The 17,715-nt window shown below is 40.4% G+C and overlaps 1 protein-coding gene across 1 annotated transcript in view; it reads right to left on the bottom strand.

Moving 5' to 3' along the window:
• The window catches only part of stk33 (serine/threonine kinase 33), a 247,047-nt gene extending 237,531 nt beyond the window's left edge, over positions 1 to 9,516 (bottom strand). Inside the window, exon 1 of the mRNA XM_063061885.1 lies at positions 9,442 to 9,516. The gene's annotated coding sequence lies outside the window, so the exon portion shown is untranslated. The remainder of the gene's footprint in view (positions 1 to 9,441) is intronic.
• Between the last annotated feature and the right edge of the window lie 8,199 nt (positions 9,517 to 17,715).

Genomic DNA, 17,715 nt, shown 5'->3' with positions numbered 1-17,715 from the left:
TTTGCCCCAGTTGGTGATGGGGGAAAAAAATCATTAGATACACTTAAGGAGGAGATAGGTAAATATTTGAATAATGAAGGAATTGAGGGTTATGGGGAAATAGAAGAGGAGCTCATGCAGGTACAGATCACTCATGATCACATTAAATGGTGGGGAAAACTTCAACGTCACCTGCTCCTACTTACATGTGCTATTGTGCCCTTGTGTAACTTTCAATACAATTGTTAAAATTAACAAAGCATAACAATTAGCATAATATGCAAATCTGATTACACAGGAGTATAGTAAAATTATACATTTTCTCCATCCCATTTTCCTGACGTGCTGTTGCCTTTGATTAATTAGTTTTCAATATATTCCAATGAATCAGAAACTGGGAAGAGGAAGTGTGGGGAATTGGCAGCCAGGGATTCAATATATTGAATAACTTTCCTCAGCCTAGGACATTTCTATTCTTAAATATAAATTAATAATTTTAGTAATCTTAATACAAGAGGTAAATGTGAATATCAAAATAACAATTTATTATTTTAAGTTTGAATTGACTTTGAGAGTACTGTACTAAAGCATGACACAGTGGTGCAGCAATTGGATCAGTAACCTGGGTTTAATCCTGACTTCCACTGCTGCCTGAGTGGAGCTGCTCAATCTTTCTGGGATGACTGTGATTTCCCCTAGATGCTCCATCTTCCGTTCACATCTCGAAAGTACACAAATTGGTGCATTAATTGTTTCCTGTGAATTCCCCTCTGTGTGGATGGGAGAATCTGGGGGGAGTTGATGAAAAGAGGGAAAACTGGGTGTGGAATAGAATGCATTGTTCTGAGAGCTGGCATTGGCTAAATGGATTCCTTTTATGCCATAGAGAAATATGAAATACAGCAACACTGCCATGAAATTTGACTACCAATATTTTAGTATGTAAGCTTCTAAGCCTCGCAAATGTGTTATTGGCTTGCAATTTATTCTAACCAGTGCAAAGCAATCAGTTATTTTTGAGCAGAGCAATCAGTAACTAAATTCCAGTGCAGTTAAAGGTAAACAGGCAATGCTACTTGCTGAATAGATTAAGCTTATTGGGTTTAACTTATGTGAGCTTATTGTCATCTTCTTCACCCCCAATGAAATCCCCTTCCAAGTCACAAACAAATGGACTTGTAAATTTACACACACAAAATGCTGGAGGAACTCAGCAGGCCAGGCAGCATCTATAGGAAAAAGTACAGTCAACGTTTCGGGTTGAGACCCTTTGGCAGGACCCATAGATGCTGCCTGGCCTGCTGAGTTTCTCCAGCATTTTGTGTGTATTGCTCGAATTTCCAGCATCTGCAGATTTTCTCTTGTTTGTGACCAGTAAGTTCATCATATTCTGTTGCATTGTTCATTGTTGTAGGCTCAACATCCTACTCTCTTCAAACAACCTGGCATCTGTATCTTCACTGCAAGTACTGCAAGTGTTGAAGAGGTGTCACCACTTGCTCAGTCACTTCAGGTTAGGCTCTAAATGTTGGTCTTGTCAGTAACACCAGAGCCCATGAATGAAATAAATAAATGCACATTATCTTCATTTCTGATAACTTATAAAGTCTTCATCAGCAGTCTAACTGCTTGACTGATTTAATTTACCAGAATGTAATGTATAATGTCTTAGTTTTAAGATTTGTTAACAGCTGAATACATCTTGATTGAAACAAGTTACTTATCAATTTGTAATTGTTCTGATCATTAAAAAAACACATCTGTTTAGTTTTCTCCTTGATTGTCCCTTGAGCTTCACCAAATGGATGAGCAAAAAAAAACTCTACAAAGTTATAGCAGAAAATGTTGGAAACACTGCAACTTAGCCAGCATCTGCAGAGGTAATAAATGAGTTACCACTTCAAGGGTGGAACCTGCATGATAGCAATGATATATGTTGTCCTGTAGAATACTTCCTCTATTTTCTCTTTTAGTGTTCAAAATATGAAAGTTTTGCTATCTTTTCAGCCCTGATGTAATGCAATGGAAATTCATTTTGTGCTTATTATGAATGGCAAGAAATGAGGCCATGTTTTAGCTTAGGTACTAATAACAGTGTTATTCCATCACCATTGAAATGCGAAATTAATTGTTTTTGTTTGAATTCACAACTTTCTAGTTAGCCTTCCACACTATCACAGAGCTAGTGCTACTACCTAATGCTTCAGGTGGTAGGTCCTTCTGCATTCTATTAGTATTGTGAATGGTAGTGCAGGAATTAATGTAACACGGAAAACAATTTATCTTAAATAATTATGAATATTTTATTCATAGATTTGTAGGATCAAAGCTCTTCTGGAGATTACATCATTGGAGTTAAGCTGGGCATAATACTAGTTATCGTATTAATGAAAACTAGTGTTAATAGATTGATACAATTGTTTCTAACAAATTATTAAGTGTCTTATGCACACATACTCAGTGAGAAGAGTTTGCTCAGAAAATATGTAGAAAATTTTGAATGTGTAAGGATCTATTTATTCAAATTTGATCACCTTTGATTTAATTTACAATTTTTTGTTGTTATTATTTTGATAAAGTCAAATATTAAGTGGAGTACAGTATATTGGAAGTTTTACTTTACATCGTTCCTTTCTATCTCCCTTAAATCATAGTTTCTTTTCTCTGAAATTGTTCAATATAGTGTACAGTTATTTCTCAGTCCTCGAATCTGAGCTTTTAAGATTTACAATTGATTTAGGATTTGACTCTTTTAGGGTTGAACATTTGAACCAATGTGCCTATAAGTTGCAGTAGATAAGTAGCTACAGGAAACAAGAAGCAGGTTGCAGACATATAACTATCTTGACACTTACAGAAGGCTCTGCACACCCGCGTGGACTTTTGAACCCTTTATTAGTTATGTCCTGAGTCTTTCCTATTTTTCTTTCTCTTATTCTTCTCTTTTCCCAGTGAGATTTTTTTCTCTAAAATGTTTCTGTCTATTTTGGAGTTTGGTATAATCTTATTAAAGCAATTATATCCAGCATCTCTGTTTTGCAGTTAGAGGGTGTCACATGCACAAGGCAAGTGCCTTGTAACTGGAGCTTCAGCCATGGGTACTCATCCCTTCCCTCATTTCCTGCACGTACAGCATACATTCGTAAAATTTCTCAAACGATTGACGCACAAACCAGCCATGTACCTCCCACTCAGTTTCATAGCAGGTGTAGCTATAACTACATAACTTGCTGCTTCTTGTCTAAGTAAACATAGTGACTATGGAAATTGATGATACCACAAAGCATTTATTCCAATATATTCTGCTTTTTACATTTTGAAGAGCTCATTGACTTTGACAATGACTGAACAGCTTGACCTGGCCAAAGCTGATCAAGGACTCTGTGTACTTTGCATAATACTTTACTAACTTAAGGTAATTCCCTACCTTCTAACAATTATTGGCATGTTCTCCGATATACTGTACAGGTGAAACCCCTGGTTTCCTTGACTGTGTAAGTCTAGGGAAGACCCTCTCCGGTCCCAACAAACACGTGAGATTGAGACGGATCTCCCACCCCAAACCCCAGTTTGTGTGGATGTTGTATAATTTGCTACCCTGTTACAAATTAGTGCCACAAAATAACAGACAGTCACACTGCATATGATTAAAGGAATCATATTTATGAGTCTTAACTTAACTAAAGGGTTAGTAAAGAAACAAAAAGGAAAATTAAACAGTCAAATGTGCACAAGTTGGAGATCATCTTGAGCTTCTTTGTCACTCACGTGCTGGGCCCTCAGTCAACATGAAAGCACACACCACCTTCTGAACATCACTCACAATCCATCTCGAACAAACGGGTCTCCCACCAGGTTGTATCCTACAACCAGTTCTCCCCAGTGTTTTCTCACTTCATCTCCTGCCGAACAAAAACCCCAAGCCCAACCTTAGTGTCCCTCACCAGAGAAACCTCCCTCAGTTCTACCATCCTAACTGGATGGCACACATTTCTCCTCATCCCTTATCTTCAACAATAACCCAAACAAGCTGAAAACAGAACAGACAGCGCTTACAGAACTGCCAAGTAAAATACATACAGTATAACAGTAAAAATATGAACTAGAGCATTACACTAGCAAGCATAAATTAAACAACCAAAGTGAAGAAAAGTAGGACTGTACAACACTAAGAATATGCTTATGTACCTACATATTTCAATTAACACAATAATTAAGAACAGCTGGCAAAGATGGGCATAAATTGGTCAAGTCAAACAAAAAATATGAATAAGGAGCAGAGGTAGTTTACCCAACCCTTCAAATCATGGTTGACTTGATTTTAACTTGAACTTTACATTCTTTGCTACTTGAGGTATTTAATGAAACTTCTGTTTGTCAAGTATCTACTTACTTCCACTTTAGGAAAATCCTCTTACATCTGGTTTGTTTCAATTTTCCACACAGCATAAGAACAAAGAAGCAGCATTGTTTTTTTTTGTCAAGACAGATTCTGGAAAATTTAGAAATGTGAATGCCACACTAAAAGAAATCATGAAGTGTCCAGAGAAGGTGCAAAAGAGATTTATTAAAATGATTACAGACTTGAGAGATCTGAATTAAATGAGTTGACTTTATTTCTTATATACATGAGGAATAAAACTCTTCATGTTACATCTTCGTCTAAATTGCAATAGAGCAATTTATAGAAATTTCTAATAACTGGTATGTACAACAGGACAGGCAATATGGCATAGAAATACAATTGTATCAGCATAAATTAATTAGTCTGTAGCCTGGTGGAAGAAGCTGTCCCGAGCCTGGAGCCTGTTGGTCCTGGCTTTAATGCTTTAGTACAGTTTCCTGGATGGCAACAGCTGGAACAGTTTGTGGTTGGGGTAGCTTGGGTCCCCAATGATCCTTTGGGCATTTTTTACACACTTGTCTCTGTAAATCTCCTGAATAGTGGGAAGTTCATATCTACTGATACGCTGGGCTGTCCGCACCACTCTTTGCAGAGTCCTGCGATTGAAGGAGGTACAGTTCCCATACCAGGCAGTGATGCAGCCAGTCAGGATGCTCTTAATTGTGCCCCTGTAGAAAGTTCTTAGGATTTGGGGACTTATGCCAAACTTCTTTAACCATCTGAGGTGAAAGAGGCGCTGTTGTGCCTTTTTCACCACACAGCTGGTATGTACAGACCATGTGAGATCCTCAGTGATGTGTATGCCGAGGAACTTAAAGCTATTCATCCTCTCAACCCCAGATCCATTGATGTCAATAGGGGTTAGCCTGTCTCCATTCTTCCTGTAGTCCACAACCAGCTCCTTTGTTTTTGCGACATTGAGGGAGAGGTTGTTTTCTTGACACCACTGTGTGAAGGTGATGACTTCTTCTCTGTAGGCTGCCTCGTTACTTTATTTGAGATTAGGCCAATCAGTGTAGTATCGTCAGCAAATTTAATTAGCATATTGGAGCTGTGGGTGACAACACAGTCATGGGTGTACAGAGAGTAAAGGAGGGGGCTTAGGACACAGTCCTGTGTTTGAGGGTCAGAAGAGCAGAGGTGAGGGACCCCACTCTTACCACCTTCCAGCAATCTGACATGAAGTCCAGGATTCAGCTGCACAAGGCAGGGTGAAGGCCAAGGTCTCTCAGCTTCTTGTCAAGCCTGGAGGGAATTATGGTGTTGAATTATGGTTATGTAGACAGACTGAAAAAGCTGGAACTGTTCTTATTGGAACAGAAGAGGTTGTAAAGGAATCTAATTATTTGATAACTTCACTTGACTTTACTTATTTTAACCTTCAAACATATCCCAGTTGATTTCAAATGGAATGTTCTATTTATATTCATTTTCAGGTAATGAGCTACCATGGCTGACTGCAGCAAAGCATTTGGCCATTAATGCTGGATCAGTGAAAAATATATGTTGAGTTACAAATTATTTTCCTGTAATATTTCATTTCCTACATATCTGATGATGCTACCTCTCTTGACTACTCAAGGCCATTGTTTCCTACTGGTGGCAAGTTTTCATCAATGTCCAGTCAGCTACACCAACTTCAATCTGGGTCTTCCCCACAACTAAGCAAAAACAATGAAAATTGTGTCAGAAAACAATGTTCAGGAATGAATTAACAGCATGAATGTTTATTATTGAATTCACCCTGCCTACAAATTTCTTTGTTCACCTTTCAGGAAGAACGAACACATGCAGAACCTGTGATGAATTGTATAACAATTTACTAGACCTTTTTGACATGGACTGGTTCTGTCTGCATCCAATGGTCACTCAGAATTTTCAACGTCTTTCAATAATAGTGAGAAGCATTGCCTCAAGTGGGCAAGTTCCAGGACCAGAGATCTATGCAAGCTGGAGGCACAAGAGCCAGTGATTTCGTAGGTACATGAGTCGGCAAGTTCAGAGTTCGTGTTCCCATCATTGGTAATTCCCGAGGTCAATACCAAAGATCAATTCCCGAAAGGCAATTGAAAGTCGAGGCCTGCTAGTTGAAACCCTGGGTCTGCAAGGCCACTGGGGAAGTTGGAGGCCCGATGTCTGTGAGTCCACTGGAGGCTGGAGGCCTAGTGCTGGACGAGTGTGTGTGTGTTGCGGGGGGGGGGGAGCAGTAGGAGAGAAGAAAGGGACTTGATTTTCCTTTGTTGTTCTGTTGCAATTTTTCTGCTGACGTTGTTGCTCTGCTAAACATTGTGGGCATGCTGTGTCACATTTGATTTTGTTTATTAATTAAAGGGGATGAAATACAGTACAACAAAGAAAATCTTTCATGTTTCATAAACTTTTTCTAGCTGCATCAAATTCCATTGTTGAATCAACAAAGACTATGTGTTTGGGAGCATTTCAGTTACTGCACGGTTGCACACCCTGGAGGGAACAGTGGTTTCGATGTACATGTTAAATAAATTAATCTGAATGGGGAGTTTCATACTATCGTTACAGAAGCATCCATATCACAAATCAAGTATGATGCCATTTATAGCTACTAAAGTCATGAATCTAACTATTATTCAGCACCATCTTATGATACCCACATTCTTCCTAAATTTATGGTAGATGCAAGAGGCCCATTTATTTGTAGTGAGTCCATACTTTGGCAGTAGAATATGGCACTCATTCTCTCACTTGTTTAGGTTATATGCCAAATAGTACTGAGATTGGAAGACATTTATAACCCTTATCGGTTACACAGGACTACATACAGTACAATTGAAGAGACAGAGTAAATACACCATGTACACTCTTGTATATACAAAAATGATCAATTTCTATTACTCCTTACATGGTGCTTACGATCGCTGAGAGCAGAAAGTACTTTTGTGTTTGGCAGATTAGCTGTTATGAATGCCTGCATAGTTTTTGATATATTCTACCTCTCACAACCGTTATAATCCGCTTCATGATTTGTGAACAATTCTTGATGATGTGAATAATGTTGTGTGAAATTACATGTGAGATTCAAAGAAGCTCCTGTTGTCTCATGCATTTTTATTACAGCTGAAAGGCATGAGCAATCTTCAGCCAGTTTTCTCCATTCAGCTTTCTGAAGTAAGCTTTCAAGTAAAGCTCTCAGAACTGATTGCTAAGATGCTCAGCAGTTATGCTGAATTGATTTCCACTATATTTTAGCTATCTAAATCAGAAACCATTTTCCTCTAAGCATTAGGGGTGTCTTAAGAGAGTCATTGTTATTCATTACCAATAATAAAGCCATCAAACTACGAGAGGATAAAGTGGATAACAAACACATTTTCAAATGCACACAAAATTAGAATTCCAAGAAAATTCCACCTCCTAACTTAAATAAAAAGCATAATTTCCCACCTAAAATGTCAGCCTGAAAATTTGCTCACATTGCTTTTATGTAACCAGTAAATAACAGTTACACTGCAAAACATTCTGAATATTGACACATTAACAATTTGCACACCAACGCTAAACATCGAGTATAAATCACATACTCCTGTGCTGAAACGAAACACTGGCCGAGAGTATTCATTGAGAGTAATATTGAGGCTTTTAGCGCTCAGCCATGTGATAAAGGAAAACTGATAGCAACTCTGGATTACACTTTCATGAAATTACACATGGATATTCCTGAAGTTGTTGTCAGTTATACCTTCTTTTCCACGGGGTGCAGGCACTTCACTAAGGCAATCGAAGTAGAATCTGTGAATTAATGTGAACTTCAGCTGTTTTTACTATTTTCCATGTATTGAGCCTTGTTAAACAGAACAAAGAACAGTACAGCACAGAAACAGGCCTTTCAGCCTAAGGTGTCTGTGCCATAAGCAATGGCAAATTAAATCTGCACGTTCCACATCCCTCTATTCGCTACATAATCATGTGTCTATTTTAAAAACCTTCTAAATGCCATTGTTGCGTCTGTTTCAACCACTATCCCAGCGGCCATGTCCAGGGACCTACTACACTCTGTAAAACGACTTGCCCTGCTCATATTTCTTAAACTTTCTCTCTTTCACCTTCAATACATGTCCTCTGGTATTTGACATTTCTACCCCGAGAAAAGGATCCTGACTGTCTATCCTATCTACGCCCATCATAGTTTTATAAACCTTTATCAGATTTCCCCTCAACCTCCAATGTTCAAGAGAAAACAACTCAAGTTTGTCTAGCCCTCTCCTACTAGTTTGCATCCTCTAATCCAGGGAGCGTCTATCTTCTCCAAAGTTTCCACATCCTTCCCAAATTCCACAATACTCCAAGCTGTTAGAGTTCTCAATCCACTTAGTAACTTCCCAAACAACGTCAACCAACTGAAATTCACCTGCTGCCAAAACATCTGACACCTGCTCCCTGGTGCTACACTCCTCTCTAGAGTGTCTGGACAGCAAAGGGATCTATGTTAGACTATTAGTTATTGACTACAGCTCTGCCTTCAATATCATAATTCCAAACAAAGGCAACTCCAAACTGCGAGATCTGGGACTCAACAACTCCCTGTGCTACTGGATCCTTGTCTTCCAGACCAATACACTGCAATCAGTAGGGATAGGCAGGAACACCTCTGCCACAATTATTCTCACCACTAAAGAATTATGCTCGACAAGGCTGAGTCCTCAATCCTCCCTATGCACACATGACTGTGTGGTCAGATTCAGCTCTAGCTCCATCTACAAGTTTGCAGATGATGCTACTGTAGTGGGCCGTATCCTAAATAACAATGAATTAGAGTACAGGAAAGAAATAGAGGGCTTAGTAACATGGTGTCATGACAACACCCTTTCCCTAATATCAGTAAAACAAAAGAACTGATCATTGACTTCAGGAGGAGGGGAGTGGTTACATGCTCCTGGTTACATTAACAGTGCTGAGGTCAAGAGGGTTGAGAACCTCAAGTTTCTAGAGTTAATATCACCTGTCCTGGTCCAACAAATTTGAACCACAGCCAAGAAAGTTCTCCAGAACCTTTACTTCCTCAGAAGGCTAAAAAAACTTACTATGTATCTTTTGATCTTCACCAATTTTTGTCGATGCCCCATAGAAAGCTTCAGCCATGGGTACTCATCCCTTCCCTCATTTCCTGCACGTACAGCATACATTCGTAAAATTTCTCAAACGATTGACGCACAAACCAGCCATGTGCCTCCCACTCAGTTTCATAGCAGGTGTAGCTATAACTCCGTAACTTGCTGCTTCTTGTCTAAGTAAACATAGTGACTATGGAAATTGATGATACCACAAGGCATTTATTCTTCTATATTCTGTTTTTTTTTACATTTTGAAGAGCTAATCGACCTTGACAATGACTGAACAGCTTGACCTAGCCAAGGCTGATCAAGGACTCTGTGCACTTTGCATAATACTTTACTAACTTAAGGTAATTTCCTACCACCTAACAATTATTGGCATATTCTCTGATATGCAAGCAAGCATAAATTAAACAACCAAAGTGAAGGAAAGTATGACTGCACAACACTAAAAATATGTGTATGTACCTACATATTTAAATTAACACAATAATTAAGAAAAGATATGAAAAACTATGAGTAAGGAGCACCCTATTTGGTCAGATAGGTTTAGTATGGCCACTGCTCTGCCCCGACCACAAGAAACTGCAGAGCGTTGTGGACGCAGCTCATTGCATCACAGAAACCAGCCTCCCCTCCATGGACTCGGTCTACACTTCTCACAGCCTCAGTAAAGTAGCTGCAAAATCACTTTCCTCCGCCCCTCCCCACCCCCATTGAACAGAAGATACAAAAGTCTAAAAGCACATACTGCAAGGCTCAAGGACAGCAGCTGACTTAGACATCGATGAAGTTATAACCAGAATCAGTCATGCTCTGCCATCACAACATCCAGTGTCCCTTACTAATGACCACGTCCAAATGCATTTTGGCTATTAAAAAAAAGAAGCTGTAAACAACTCACAGCCAACATGCCTTTAAACGTAGTCCAGGTATTGACAGCCAAGGTCTACAGCAGCAAAGACCCACTACATCCCCTTCCACAGTTCGACCAACGCAAAGGCAGAAGTTGCAACTGATGTTAACCCTTACCACACAGATGTGGACAGACTGAGCGTACATCCATCCCAGGACACATAGTTGGCAAACTAGTCTCCACAATACCCTCATTCAGGAGCTGCAGGCATATTAGATTTAGCTTGGTACGTGGCTCATCAAGACCTAGTTACAGCAGGCCTCAAAGGTTTTGACAACAAGTCTGCCAGTTATCTGTCCTGGAAGTCAGGCCTTTGCAATGCCATGAAAAGGACTACGTCTCAAAACTAGTGAAGAGCTCAACCTTCTCTATAAGCGGTTTGATGGGAAGTCGCTGCAGCATGCAAGATGGGTTAGGGCAGTGCCCATGAATGATCTAGCTACAGGTTTACAAATGCTGTAGCAGAAGATGGACAAATTCTTTGGCTTTCCAGAGGCAATTGAAGAACCTCTCTTCAGCAGACTCAATAATTTTTGAAAGCTCTCACAGAAAGAACCACGAAAGCTACTGGAGCTTCCAGATCTGTTGTCGGAACAGCAAGCCACAAAAAACTAGGGTTATCTAGTAGAGGTTCTCGGATACAGCAAGAGGAATAAACCCTATAGTCGAGAAACTACCAAACAATATATAAGAACAATGGTTCAAGTATAAATCAAAGCATCATGACCATATCCATCATTATCATTCATTGCAGAATTCATAGGCTGCCATGCAGAAATGCAAAATGACCTTAGTTTTGGGCTCTCAACTTCCAATAACATCTCATTTAAAGAGAGGTCTCCAGCAAAAGTATAAAAAGCCAAAACCCCTATCACAGTCAACAAAACTGAAGTAGAAAACTCTATCATGAATCCCGATAGACAATGCCTGGCCCACAAGAAATCTTAGCCCTTAAGGAAATGCAGAGGATTTAGAGAAAACCTATTTGCAAACAGAGATGCATTCCAAAACAGCACACAGTGTGGTTTAGATGTTGTGTTTCAACAACACACCAAGCAAAAAACAGTAGAATTATCATGCACTGCACTGAGTGTAACAGTAACCAGCACATATCTGCACTTCATTCAGAGCCCGTAGCTTGGGCTACATCTAGTTCCAGCACACCCACAGCAGAGCACGGCAGGGAACCAGCTGAATATCCATCAGGTGTAGCTACTTCCTCATGCACAGAGGTATGCGGAAAAGGTTTCCAACGCAATTCCTGCTCTAAAACATGTTTAGTCAACAGTTACCCAAAAGGACATCCTGAACAAAAAAATAATAAAGGCATGACCATTCATTTCCTGACAACGTATTCCATCTGCTATTTCTTTGCCCATACTCATGCCCATTGCCCATGCCCATGCCCATGGTTATGCACTTCGTTAGAAGAATTGAAAAGGTTGACTATTTTCTAAATGGAGAGAAAATACAAAAAAACTGAGATACAAAGGGACTTGGGACTCCTTGTGCAGGATTCCCTAAAGGTTAATGTGCAGGTTGGTAAAATCAACATTCTTTGCCACATTCAAAATTTAGGGTCTGCTTCCCCATACACTCTAAGGATATGTTCTAGAGCCTCAGATGTTGCCAGAAGAAGAGCCAATGGATTTGTCATGGAGTCAATTAGGAGGAGAGGTCCACTTATCCTTGCTAACCTTCACTGAGTGCAATCATATTCCCAACAACAGGAATGAAATTCCAACTCCTGAAGCTGCCCAGGGTCACTCACGTCTTAAGGCAATAGCTGACAAGATTTTCCCCACTTCACTTTTCTGCTGAGATTCTACTGTAGCTTGGCAGAGACACCATCCGTGAACAGAAGATACGTGGACAGCACAATGGTCAGCACAATGTACCTTATGTCCAATGACTGGACCTGGGTTGGGGTCATAGTGGGTGATGTCTGCCTCGATGGTGCTCAGCAATCCACTGTCAGCATATTTAAGACTACTGTCCCGGAGAATTGGTGCCCAAGTCACTTGACACTCTGTGAGAGTGGAATCTGTATGATTGAGAAGATTGTAGATAAGTAAACCAAGCACTCTGACATATTTACCTCTGCTCAACCAGATCTAAAAAGCTGATCTTCTGTAATTTGGAAAATGATTCGAAGCTGGCACCTTCTATCAAAGATGAGGTCTTCTTTGGAATCGTGAACAAAGAGTTTAGTACAGGTGAGTTAAGCAGTTGGGCAGTTCCAATTCCTTTTTGCTCTCCACAACAACTCCTACCGAACAACGGAGAGTAGTCTCTCAGTTGCTCATTGAGAAGGAAACCAGAAATGAAAGTTCATTATGTGGAGTTCATGGAAAGGCTCTTCAGGAACAATCACGCTGCGTTAGTGCCTTCACCTGATCCCAACAAAGAAAACTGGTATTTGCCCAAACAAGAGGGAATCTGCGGATGCTGGAAATCCAAGCAACACACACAAAATTCTGAAGGAACTCAGCAGGCCAGGCAGCAGGACTGAGGGTCTCAGTCCGAAAAGTCAACTATACTTTTTCCACAGATGCTGCTTGGCCTGCTGAGTTCCTCCAGGATTTTGTGTGTGTTGCCTGGTATTTGCCCAGCTTCAGTGTTTTTCACCCTCAGAATCCTGCACAAATACCAATTGTCTTTGATTCAAGTATATCACTGAACTATGTGATCTTGTGGGGTCCAGACCTCAATAACAGTCTGCTCAGGGTCCTCATGCACTTCAGAATTAAGTTTGTTGCAGACGTTGAACAAGTGTTCCACAGCTTCCCAGTGAGAGAGGATCATCAAGATTACCTCAGATTCTCGTGGTTTCATGACCACCTATTGGACAACAAGATTCTGGAGTACCACATGGGAGTTCATCTGTTGGTAACTGTCCCTCGCCAGCTGTGGCATTCTATGGCATTAAGAAGACACTATCGAGGGAGAGAAAGAATTTGCAGCTGAAGTATGGAGGTAGGGAGTGAGGCATTTCTATGTGGATGATGATCTTAAATCATTTTCTAGTGCAGAAGAAACAGTCAGCTTGCTAAAAGTGGTGCAAGACATGCTGGCGCAGTCTAATTGACTATAGACAATAGGTGCAGGAGTAGGCTATTCAGCCCTTTGAGCCAGCACCGCCATTCACTGTGATCATGGCTGATCATCCACTATCAGTATCCAGTTCCTGCCTTCTCCCCATAACCTTTGATTCCACTATCTTTAAGAGCTCTATCCATCTCTTTTTTGAAAGCATCCAGAGACTTGGCCTCCACAGCCTTCTGGGGCAGAGCATTCCATATATCCACCACTCTCTGGGTGAAAAAGTTTTTCCTCAACTCCGTTCTAAATGGCCTACCCCTAATTCTTAAACTGTGGCTTCTGGTTCTGGACTCACCCATCAGAGGAACATGCTTCCTGCCTGCAGCGTGTCCAATCCCTTAATAATGTTATATGTTTCAATAAGATCCCCTCTCAGCCTTCTAAATTCCAGAGTATGCAAGCCCAGTTGCTCCAATCTTTCGATATATGACAGTCCCGCCATCCCAGGAATTAACCTTGTGAACCTACGCTGCACTCCCTCAATAGCAAGAATGTCCTTCCTCAAATTTGGAGACCAAGACTGCACACAGTACTCCAGGTGTGGTCTCACCAGGGCCCTGTACAGCTGCAGAAGGACCTCTTTGCTCTTATACTCAATTCCCCTTGTTATGAGGGCCAGCATGCCATTAGCTTTCTTCACTGTCTGCTGTACTTGCATGCTTGCTTTCAGTGACTGATGTACAAGAACACCTAGATCTCGTTGTGCTTCCCCTTTTCCTAACTTGACTCCATTTAGAAAATAATCTGCCTTCCCGTTCTTACCACCAAAGTGGATAACCTCACATTTATCCACATTAAACTGCATTAATGTTCATATTAATGTTCATGTTAATCTCAGACTGCTTAAGATCACAACCATCAGTGATGAGGTCATGAAATGTTTCCCATCAGAAGATCTGGCTAAAGGTCTACAGAATCTTGATCTTGGGCGGAATTTCCCTCCTGTGCAACATAAACTGGGCCTCGGATAGCACCTCATTACTGGTACCTTTGTTTCCCTGGTCACAAATACTGAAAGACCCTTTATGCATCATGGTATGTTGTCGACTCACAACAGCCTATTTGACCCTCTTGGGTTTGCTGCTCCAGTTAGCATCCAGGGACACTTCATGTTAAGAGAGTTGACCTCAGATACTTGTGGATGGGATGTCCCACTCCCTAAGGAAAAACATGGCAGTGGTGTTCTTCCCTCAGGATCTTAAAGGTTTAAAGATTCCAGGAACCTGCACAACAATTCTTCCATCCACAGCTAAAAAAAAAAAGAGGTCATCTGCAATCCATCAACTAAAACTATTGCTACTGTTGCATACTTGAAGGTCACAGTTGCTGCTGTATTTAGTGAAGTCAGATTCATCTGTCTCCTAAACCAGATCTCACCATCCTTGAACTTGGTGCTGCTCTTCTAGCAGTTGAGACAGCAGAGATGACAACCGAAGAGCTGGACATGCAACTAGATGATATCAAGTTCTTTACTGACAGTAAGGTTGTCCTTGGCTATATATTTAATAAAACAAGGAGATTCTATGTCTATGTACACAATAGGATCTAACACAAGACCATAAGATATAGGAACAGAATTAGGCCATTTGGTCCATTGAGTCTGCTCCGCTATTTTGTCATGGCTGATCCAATTTTCCTCAGCCCCAATCTCCTGGCTTCTCCCCATATCCTTTCATGTCCTGACCAATCAAGAATCTATCAACCTCTGCCTTAAATATACATAAAGACTTGCCCTCCACAGCTGCCTATTCCACAAACTCACCAACCTCTAGTTAAAAAAAACTCTTCCTCATCTCCATTCTAAAAGGATGCCCCTCTATTCTGAGGATGTGTCCTCTGGTCTTAGGTTCTCCCACCATAGGACACATCCTCTCCACATCCACTCTATCAAGGCCTTTCACCATTCAATAGGTTTCAATAAGGTCACCCCCATTCTTCTGAATTCTAGTGAATACAGGCCCAGAGCCATCAAACGTTCTTCATATGACAATCCGTGCAATCCTGGAATAACTTTCATGAACCTCCTTTGAACCCTCTCCAGTTTCAGCACATTTTTCAGATAAAGCGGCCAAAACTGCTCACAAGTGAGGCCTCACCAGTGCTTTATAAAGTCTCAACATTACATGCTTGCTTTTATATTGTAGTCCTCTTGAAATGAATGCTAGCATTGCAATTGTCTTCCTCACTATAGACACAACCTGCACATTAACCTTGAGGGAATCCTGCACAATGATTCCCAAGTCCCTTTGTACCTCAGTTTTTTTGTATTTTTTCTCCATTTAGAAAATAGTCAAGTCTTTCATTTCTTCTATCGAAGTGGATGACCATACATTTCCTGACACTGTATTCCATCTGCTATTTCTTTGCCCATACTCCTAATCTATCTAAATCCTTCTATAGCCTCTCTACTTCCTCAAAACTGCCTGCCCTCCAGCTATCTTCATATTGTCTACAAACTTTGCAACAAAGCCATCTATTCCATCATCCAAATTACTGACACACGACGTAAAAAGAATTGGTCCCAATACAGACCCCTGTGGAATACCACGAGTCTCCAGCAACCAATCAGAAAAGCCTCCCTTTATTCCCAGTCTTTGCCTCCTGCCAATCAGCCACTGCTTTGTCCATGCTTGAATCTTTCCTGTTTATCATGGGCTCTTAGCTCGTTAAGCAGCCTCATGTGTGGCACCTTGTCAAAGGCCTTCTGAAAATCCAAGTACACAACATTAACCGATTCTCTTTTTTCTATCCTGCTCGTTACTTCTTCAAATAATTCCAACAGATTTGTCAGGCAAGATTTCCTCTTGAGGAAACTATGCTGACTATGGCTTATTTTATCACGCGCTTCCAAGTTCCTTGAGACCTCATCCTTGGTAATCGACTCTAATATCTTCCCAACCACTGAGGTCAAACTAACTGGTCTATTGTTTCCTTTCTTCTGCCTCTCTCCCTTCTTGAAGAGCAGAGTGACATTTGCAGTTTTCCAGTCTTCCATAACCATTCTGGAATCTAATGGTTCTTGAAAGATCATTGCTAATGACTCCATGATCTCTTCAGCCACCTTTTAAAGAACTCTGGAGTGTCTGGTCCAGGTGACTTATCTACTTTCAGATCTTTCCGTTTCCCAAGAACATATCAGGCAATTGACCCAATAGAACTACATTCCTGCTAATCTCAACCTGGCTAGTCATATGCCACAAGAGGACTCCAAACTAATCAGCTGCCTCTCTCCTCATGGTCATTGCCTGGAACATCATCAAGGCCGGTACTTTTGAGATGAGAACGGTTAAGGACTGTGTAGTAAGACAGCTTTTAAGACTAGACTCTGAGGCCATCTTTCTTTTACCAAAGCCTTGGTGAAATGGTCATTTGACTTTTAGTTTCAGTAGATCCTATAGATGCCAGACAGGGAATATTCTGTCCTCCAAAGACACAGTTCATTTTGTATGTAGTTCATTTTGTAAGATCATCATTTCCTGTTCATAAGCTGTTTTTTTATATAATTCCCTGTGTGAATTAATTTGGATTTCAATTTGAAGCACACGGTTGAAAGCACCCATCTCCATTCTCTCTTTATTTGCCCTTGAAACAGCAAAATCTGGGAGTCTTAAGCTTTTGTTATTATTAGTAGACATTTAGTAGATATATTTTGAAGTACTATGTTTATTCTTTAACATTATTAAGATATTGTTGCGCTACAACTATCCTCTTGTTTACATGGCACAGTTACTGAGTGCTGTGTGTGTGTGTATACCTTAGTTAGCACCTGATCATGAGAATAATCGACAGTATGAGTATATTCAAGCATGCAGTGATTCTATGTTGAATTTAATACGCATTTTATTTCTGCAGTTTCTCAATTAAAATCTCATTTAAAAACCTGAAGGAAGCTTCCAGTGTAGGTGATTTTTGAGAAGGTGTTTCACTACCTAGCTTTGTACATGCACACTGAGAGTGCAGTAGAGTTTCTATCCAATTACTTCATTATAAGACTATTGAACAGTCTCCTAGTGCGATAAGATGGGCTCTTGACTTCACAATCTATCTTGCATCTTATCATCTTCCTGCATTGTACTTTCTCAGTAACTGTAACACTATTCTGCTCTCTTACTATTTTGCCTTGTACTACCTAAATGTACGCTTGTAATGAATCGCTCTACAAGAGGAGTATGCAATACAGGTTTTTCACTGTACCTCATTACATGTAACAATAGCAAGCCAATTTA

This window comes from Mobula hypostoma, chromosome 11, assembly GCF_963921235.1.
Source record: "Mobula hypostoma chromosome 11, sMobHyp1.1, whole genome shotgun sequence".
In the NCBI taxonomy this organism is placed as follows: domain Eukaryota; kingdom Metazoa; phylum Chordata; class Chondrichthyes; order Myliobatiformes; family Myliobatidae; genus Mobula; species Mobula hypostoma.
Note: the sequence above shows the minus strand (reverse complement) of the source record. Positions and strands in the feature narration are given on the sequence as shown.